Genomic DNA, 9,008 nt, shown 5'->3' on the forward strand with positions numbered 1-9,008 from the left:
TAGCAGCAGTGTAAATTAAGATTGTATAAAAGTGTGTGCATGTTCTGTGTGTTAGCGCGTGAGTGTGCATAGAGACAGTGCAAAATGTTTAATAAATACAATGGTCAATTCAGATCTGTGTCTGACCAGCCATTTTGTTAGGTATTTAGCAGTCTTATGGCTTGGGGGATAGAAGCTGTTCACTGCTTGCCATACCAAGCAGTGATGCAGCCAGTCAAGATGCTCTCAATGGAGCAGCTGTAGAACGTTTTGAGGATTTGAGGGCCCATGCTAAACTTTTTTAACCTCCTAAGGGGGAAGCTGTCGATCCTTCTTCACGTCTGTGTGCGTGTGTGTGGACCATTTTAAGTCCTTAGCGATTTGAATCCCGAAGAACTTAAAAGCCATTGACCTGCGTGTGCCCCCCCCCGGTCTTACTGATGTAGAGGTTGTTGTCCTGGCACCACACTGCCAGGTCACTGACCTCGTCTCTGTAGGCTGTCTCATCGCCAGTGATCAGGCCTACCACCGTTGTGTCGTCAGCATACTTGATGGTGTTGGAGTCGTGCGTGGCCCACAGTTTTGGGTGAACAGCGAGTACAGAAGGGGACTAAGCACACACACGTGGGTCCCCCATGTTGAGGTTCAGCGTGGTGTAGGTTGTGTTGCCTACCCTCACTATCTTCGGTCGGCCCTTCAAGAAGTCCAGGATCCAGTTGCAGAGGGAGGTGTTCAGTCCCAGGGGTCCTAAGCTTGGAGGGGACAATGATGTTGAACACTGAGCTGTATGAACAGCATTCTCACATAGGTATTCCTCTTATCTAGGTGGGTGAGGGCAGTGTGGAATGCAGTTGAGATTGCGTTGTTTATGGATCTGTTGGGGCAGTATGCAAATTTGAGTGTGTCTAGGGTTTCTGGAATGATGGAGTTGATGTTTGCCATAACCAGCCTCTCAAAGCACCTTATATGCAAGTGCTACAGTCATCGCGGTTGCCTCAGAGAAAATAATGTAAATTAACACATGAGGGAAGTCTCATCTCCTATGGTATTATGTAAAAAAGTAACAGTAGTAGTAACAGTGGTTTGAATTATGAATATCTTCCTTTTTCAGAAAAAAAGGCTGTAGGAAGCTAGAAATAAATATTCTCCCTATGGTCCTGGTAACTTTGATTTGAAAAGAAACTTGTCTGTGTATCGGTTAGCATTTCTAGCTGGCTATCATGAAATTAAGGATTGATGTACCAAAAAAAAAAAACTGAGAACGAGGGAATAAGAACTGAAGTTCAAGTTCAGTTTTAGCAAAGAAGTTGAATAGCAGTTTGGGGACATTAAGATATGGCCTCCCGAAGCCCTTTACATGGTGAGTGTATTTCATACAGGACTTATTCAGTCAACCATGCCAATGCTTTAATGTGTCGTTAAGATATTGTACTTCAGTTCTGTTTTCAACGCTGAAGAAATCTATTGAGTAGACTAGATCAGGGATTCCCAAACTTTTTGGAGCTGTTGACCCCCTTTGCGAAAGCAAATTCATCAGGGACCCCCTCAAAATCAGAACATTTTGCATGTTTAAAACTAACTTCCTGCAACTCTACACATTTTCCCATGGGGCAGAGAAACATTTGAACAGTTTTAAAGATTAAATTACAATGAAAAACCAAATTTTTAAGGAATACAAGAAGTATTGAGTTGAACACTATCATTGATGGAGTACTGTGGATCCTGGTGAGCCTCACAGGTCACGTTGTGCATCTCAGGGTAGCCTATATTGTAGATGAATAATATTGTATTGTATCCTCTGAACTTGTACCACAGAACCTTGGCCAAATTCGTTTAATCTGTTTTTGCTAGTAATATTTATTTAAAATTGTAATTTTTTAAAATATTTTTGATCTGGCTTGTAGTACCTCGTCCACATACCCCCTGGACTAGAGTAGGGCTGCTATGAAACTGTTCTTCATAGCTATGAGTTTGTGTAGACTATTCTATACTTGTTGGAAAAACACTAACCAAACCTTTTAAAAGTGTCATATACACCCCACAAGAGGGGACATCGTCAGTAAGTCTCCAAAAAGCAGCAAATGACATTTTAGAAAACATACCAATAGAGAGATAAAAGGATACTATGGCCCCACCTACTTTGTGAAGCACTGTCTCACCAAAGAGCGTAGATCTTAGCAAAGATGGTGACTGACAACAAATGAGGATATCTTACCTAAAACAAAAACACATAAGATACTGTACCATGACACCAGGCAGAGAAGATGATACTAAGAAAGTTGTTACCGAGAATCAAAAGGGGAAGACAACGAATGTAATGACAGGCAAGAATGCCACTGATATAAGATAAGCATGTCCGCTGTGTTGATTCAAATCTTGGAAAAATAATTAGTGGAATATTTACTGACTTTTGGGTCAAAGGACTGAGCAGTGCTATTTATAGATGAGGTTGTACATTATGCATTCATATGCAGTGGACATCAGGCACGAGTCAGCCATAGCAATCCCAGGAGGTTGGTGGCACCTTAATTGGGGAGGACAGGCTCGTGGTAATGGCTGGAGCAGAATAGTATCAAATACGTGGTTTCCATGTGTTTGATGACATTCCATTCGTTCCATTCTAGCCATTATTATGAGCTGTCCTCCACAGATAGCAATGGTGTCTTGATTGTTCACATTGTCTTTTTTTTAACACAATTACTTATTTAACTGATGCCTTTTGTTAACAGAGGGAACTTTGAAAAGAAGCAAGCAATCCAAAAGCACGGAATTGGATCCTCCAAGCAGTAAGTAGGCTATACAGATGCATCTTAAAGTATTTATACAGTACATTCAGAAGCCTTTAACACAATGTAGATGACCTCATTTACTGCAGCACAAGTCTTTGGTATTATCATAACCAGATCTGCATTCTAGAGAGCAACTAACTGAAGAAGTTTACCATTCAAACCCAGCAGATTCGCTCACTGGAAATTTACTTCAATAGTGGTTACCAACAATTTATTAAAAAGGGCCTACAATCTCTAAGACTGTCTGAGCAATATTTATTTGGTACCCTTAGTTATGTTTCAGTAGCATGTAAAGTAATCCAAATGAAGTGTGTAAATTAGAAATATGATCTGATTATCTTCTCTTCCCAATGTCTCCAATAGTGAACTTGGTGCTGTGTGGGAAAAGAGGAGCTTGGAAGACTTCTACACAGCCAACTGGGTCAGACAAAGTCGAGCCCAGAGTGAACCTCCTGCTCAGTGTGTATGAAGAGACAGGGTAAGGTAGATAGTCACTCTGGTGGAGCTGCCTGCTCTGTATGGAGTGCCTCAACTCACTGATGAAGACGAAAGAAAGAAAGAGACTATCTAGAATATACTGAGTTCAAAGGTCAATGACTTTATGGTTGTGTTGAAGCACAAAACCAAACAGAGAGCCAAGAGAAAATATGTTGAAGAGAGCAGTCAGGAGACAATCCAAAAATCCCAAAACATCTATCACTTTACTGTAACACAGAGATGGAGAATGTGAGGATGACCATCAGATCTCTGGAGGAGATGCTCAAAACAACAGGTAAATAGATGTCAAGAAATACATACATTTTAAACTATTATATATTTTCGTAAGTATTTTAAATGTCTATATGGAATGGCAAGCACAAAGTACGGGGCTTCAAGCACTGATACATTTTGATCACACAAACAATAGACCCCTTTGTGTGTTTGCAAACATTGCCGCACGAGGGCGATGCGTGCAAGTTGGTGTCAAAAGAAGGGGAAGTTCTTATAGAACGCCAGAAAAAAACGGCTCTATTTACATGTTGCTTATGAGTGCATTTCACACTACTTTTGGATTATAATTGGATTTTAAGGCTCGTATGAATGTCCTGCTTAATCTATTGTGTGCGTCCTCATCGCAAATCAACTGCATTATACTTGAAAAACACGTGTATTTTTGGCTAGCGTTTGCTACGAAATGTATTTTGTTCAGGAGCAATTCATTTTTTAAATGTTGAATGGGCACAGATAGCGATGGATTTCTTACTGCAGTCAAAAGTCGCGCGCATCTGGGGTCTATGAAGGAAGGCTATTAATAGATGGCAATACATTGGTTGATAATATTGATCAGCATCATTATCAACTTAGTTTGTCAAAAAGTACATTGCTGTGTATATACTGTATAAGAGGCAAACGTTTCATTGACCATATTGTATCATTATGATGTGGTTAAAATGGACTGTAAGACTTGTCATAAGCTTGCATGGCTCATCTTATTATATAATTCAGTTGACAACTTGCTCCATAAAGAGACATAACATTACCAATATTTCTGCCACAGCGATCTCATAATCTTCAGCTAGTATGAACTGCATGTCTAGTAAACATTGTATCTTATCACATTTCCTAACATCACCATGCACAATGCCAAACGTCAGCTGGAGGGGTTTAAAGTTCACCGCCATTGGACTCTGGAGCAGTGGAAATGCGTTCTCTGGAGTGATGAATCACGCTTCACCCTCTGGCAGTCCGACAGACAAATCTGGGTTTGGCGGATGCCAGAAGAATGCTACCTGCCCGAATGCATAGTGCCAACTGTACAATTTGGTGGAGGAGGAATAATGGTCTGGGGCTGTTTTGAATTTTCGGGCTAGGCCCCTTGGTTCCAGTGAAGGGAAATCTTAACGCTACAGCCTACAATGGCATTCTAGACAATTCTGTGCTTCCAACTTTGTGGCAACAGTTGACCGAAGGCCCTTTCCTGTTTCAGCATGACAATGCCCCCATGCACAAAGCAAGATCCATACAAAAATGCTTTGTCGAGTTCGGTGTGGAAGAACTTGACTGGCCTGCTCAGAGCCCTCACCTCAACTCCATCGAACACTTTTGGGATGAATTAGAATGCCGACTGCGAGCCATGCCTAATCGCCCAACATCAGTGCCCGACCTCACTAATGCTCTTGTGGCTGAATGGAAGCCCAGCAATGTTCCAACATCTAGTGGAAAGCCTTTTTATTTTTTTGTTTTACCTTTATTTAACCAGGCAAGTCAGTTAAGAACAAATTCTTATTTTCAATGACGGCCTGGGAACAGTGGGTTAACTGCCTGTTCAGGGGCAGAACGACAGATTTGTACCTTGTCAGCTCGGGGGTTTGAACTCGCAACCTTCCGGTTACTAGTCCAACGCTCTAACCACTAGGCTACCCTGCCCAGCCTTCCCAGAAGAGTGGAGGATGGTATAGCAGCAAAGGGGGGACCAACTCCATATTAATGCCCATGATTTTGGAATGAGATTTTTGACAAGCAGGTGTCTACATACTTTTGGTCATGTAGTGTACCATTTACTTAACAACAATGATAGACACCACGCCCAGGTCACAGAGCTTCTGGGTAAGATAGACATCATGGTGAAAGTGAATGGAGGGAGTTGCTATTCCATTAAGATGTTCCATAAAGTACAGGCAGCCCTAAGGGAGCAAGCGAGAATACTGAAGGAGAGGAAGGAAAATATAAAAAGAGAGAAGGAGCTGAGACAAAAACAAGGAGGCAGAAATTGCTAAGTTGAAAGAAACCATTCAGAAACAGGTAAAGTGAGAGAAATCAGAGAGAGCGAGAGAAAAGGGGAGCTGGATTCAAAAAGAGGGAACAGGAGATACTGAAGCTAAGAGACGCTGAGAAGGAGAAGAAAATAAAGTTCGAAGAGGAGCTCAAAGAACAGATGGTTGATGAGGAAAACAAAGAGAGGAGAAATAGCAAAGTTTTGCCTCTAAAATAAATGCATGAAAAATTAGATAAAAGACCTGAATATTTTAGAGAGAGAGCAGCAAGAAAGAAAGCAAAAAAATAATTGTGCTCCACTGGAAAAAGAGATTGCAAAAGCTAGAGAAGAGATGGGGGAGGTGTATAAGAATGGAGGAAAGGATGGAACGAGGCAGGGCAGGGAATTAAGATGGGGGAGAAGGAAGAGTTTATGAAGGGAGAGGAGGGTAAAATGGAGGGATATAAGAAGAGTATCAGAAAGGAGAGGAGGAAGGGAAACTAGATTTATTAAGAGGGATGATCAGGTAGGCTATGGGAAGGGGAACAGGAGGGATATGATGAAGGAAAACTAATGGGAAAGACAGCAGTTGAGTTGGGTAGAGATGCAAAAGAGTGTACATATTTTGCAAAATCTGCTGTGATTGGAGTCATGAGGGTTAAAGGGAAAATTATGAAGAGGGGAATAAGGCAGGGCATGAGGAATGGCAGAGATAGCAGAGGGCTATTGCATTTTGTACAGTCCAATGCCCTTGTGGTTGAGAATAGACCATCTTGTAACACTGTATTTGACTCTTTGTACAAGCAAACAAGAACATGCAAGCTAATCTTTTAAAATAAGTAAATTCACTTTACAGTTGATTTCAACCTCGACAAAACTGAGCTTCTCTTTCTCCCAGGGAAGGCCTGCCCACTCCAAGACCTCTCCATCACGTTGACAACTCCCCGATGTCCCTCTCCCAGAGTGCAAAGAACATTGGCGTGACCCTGGACAACACCCTGTCATTCTCTGCAAACATTGACTCGCTCCTGCAGGTTCATGCTCTACCACATCCGTAGACTACGACCTATCCTCAGACAGGAAGCGGCGCAGGTCCTAATCCAGGAATCATGTAATCTCCCATCTAGACTACTGCAATTCTTTGTTGGCTGGGCTCCCCGCTTTGCATTCAGACCAAAAAGTAAATGTTTTGTCTCATCAGACCACAGAATCTTTTTCCTTATGCTGTCAGTCTTTCACGTACCTTTTTGCAAACTCCAGGTGTGCTGTCATTTGCCTTTTTCTCAGGAGTGGCTTCCATCTGGCCACTCTCCCATAAAGTCCAGATTGGTGAAGTGCTGTAGAGACAGTTGTCCTTCTGACAGGTTCTCCTATGTCAGAATGGTCATTGGGTTCTTGGTCATCTCCCTGGCCAAGGAGGTGCCCAGCAGATCAAGCAGAGATGGAGCTGGTCTAGTATGATCACCAGCAAGGAAGGTTGTTGAAAACCCCCCAGTATGAAACCCCAAAATGTTGTAGTCTATAGTCCTCTTCAGAAAAACCCCAGGATGGAGTTTAAGATACAAGAATAATTTGAACAGTTTGCTACTACAGCAGATGAAGGAGAGGAAAGAGTGTGGAGATGTGGAAGTGGACAGTGAGGAAGACGAAAAAGAGCTGAGGGAAGCGGTGTGGTGAGGAAGATTGGCGTCAAGTATAAAAACTAAAAACACTCCGGTAGCTAAGACATTGAACCTGACTAGAATGAGGATGAATTACCTGCGGTGGCGGGTGCAGTGAAGACCGGCAAGTTCTAGCCTTGTCCGATGATGGTAAAGGGTATTCTGGCCTAGTGGAAGTGAGATCTTGAGTGAATGTATCCTTGCCTTCCGGCTGATCCATATGTGGTGTCTAGTTGGGTGGAGAAGAGGTCGGGGACTTGAAATCAGTGAAAGTAACTCGAAGTGGACTCGTGATGATTGTGTGTCTTCCGCCCAGAGGGATGGGGCGTTCCGCTCCTCGGGATAAGAACGGCGACTTGCTTTGCTCTCCGGAGCAGGGCACTGTTGAAAAGAGTGATAACTGGGGTGGCGTTAAGTGTTGAGGAGGATCAACTGAAATGGAAGATTCCTGGTGTCTGTAATGGCCACCGTTTTGTCCAACACAGCCCCAGTGGAGAGCATGGTGAAACAGAGAAGACATTGTCTGTCTTGCTGAGTTTTAAAGCAGTGTCTTTACCTGACAAAGTCAAGTTAGGATGTGTCAGTTATCCCGTGAGAGCTTTTCTCCCAAACCCATTTTGGTGTTTTAGGTGCAAAACTCATGGTCATATTGCAGCAGTGTGTAGGATGGAGATTCCTAGATGTGAAAAGTGTGCAGGAGGGCATGAAACAAAGGAATGTGTCGTATTGGTGGAAAAAGCTGTGTGTTACCTGTAAGGGTACACATGGTGCTGGAGATCAGAAGTGTCCGGGGAGAGAAAGGGATCGGGGCGAGTGATCCTAAGAGAGTCCCTGCGAGTAGGCCGAGGCCTATACAAAGTGATAGGAATACCGTGCTTCAGTACGGTTGGTTTCTTAGCGTTAATCACAGAAAATAGATGTTGTGGTGGCAGCTGCAGAGAAGTACTTCAGTGTACGAGATTTTACTGCAGAAGTGTCCCGTCCACACATGCTGCCGGCCTAGTGTAGGATCAGATAGGGCCAAGTAGTGGAATAGTGGTGAAGTTAATGGGAGTAGGGTTAGTTAATAGGGCAATTTCTCTTCCCTTTTCGTGTCACAAAGTGTAATGAATCACATTCCAGAACAGTAGGCGTAAACACAGGACTAGATAAGAGAAATAGATGAATAGGGAGGCTGTGACCGGCCTCACAATCCAGTACTGTAGATGGCGGTGCATTTACCTTTCAGTTGGTTGCGATCCGCCAATACAATACAAATTTAAAGAAGAACTTTAGCTAGCACAGGGGAAGCAGAGTCAATAAGGGGTAATTTGTTTCCAATGGATCTGGATGGCGAGCTGGAAGAACAAGGACAAGGGCTTGAGGGAATGGTGATGTTAGCTACCTATAATGAGAGGACGAGAAGGACAAAGGCTCCCGGAGTGGAGGAATACTGAAGGTGGATGGATGAATTACAATCTATCCTAGTCGTGTAATGCCAGAAGCGGATGCAATGTTTGATTTTGTTGGTGAGAATGATAGGTGGACAACGGTGAGAAAGAAGAATGGAGCTAAAAGGGCTAGTTGGATACATTTATTGTTGGAGTGTGTTTCACCAGCAAGGATGTTTTTTGGGTAACCCGTTTGTGGTCTCAAAGATGGTAAAGGACGTATTGGAAAAAGTGGAGTCGGTCAGCGTGACCAGAAGTGGTATGTTGTTTTTTTTGTTATATATCTGGAGTACTTCTCCTGTCCTATTCGGTGTCCTGTGTGAATTTAAGTGTGCCCTCTCTAATTCTCTCTTTCTTTCTCCCTCTCGGAGGACCTGAGCCCTAGGACCATACCTCAGGACTACCTGACATGATG

This window comes from Oncorhynchus mykiss, chromosome 13 (assembly GCF_057628025.1).
Source record: "Oncorhynchus mykiss isolate SJ-2025 chromosome 13, ASM5762802v1, whole genome shotgun sequence".
In the NCBI taxonomy this organism is placed as follows: Eukaryota; Metazoa; Chordata; class Actinopteri; order Salmoniformes; family Salmonidae; genus Oncorhynchus; species Oncorhynchus mykiss.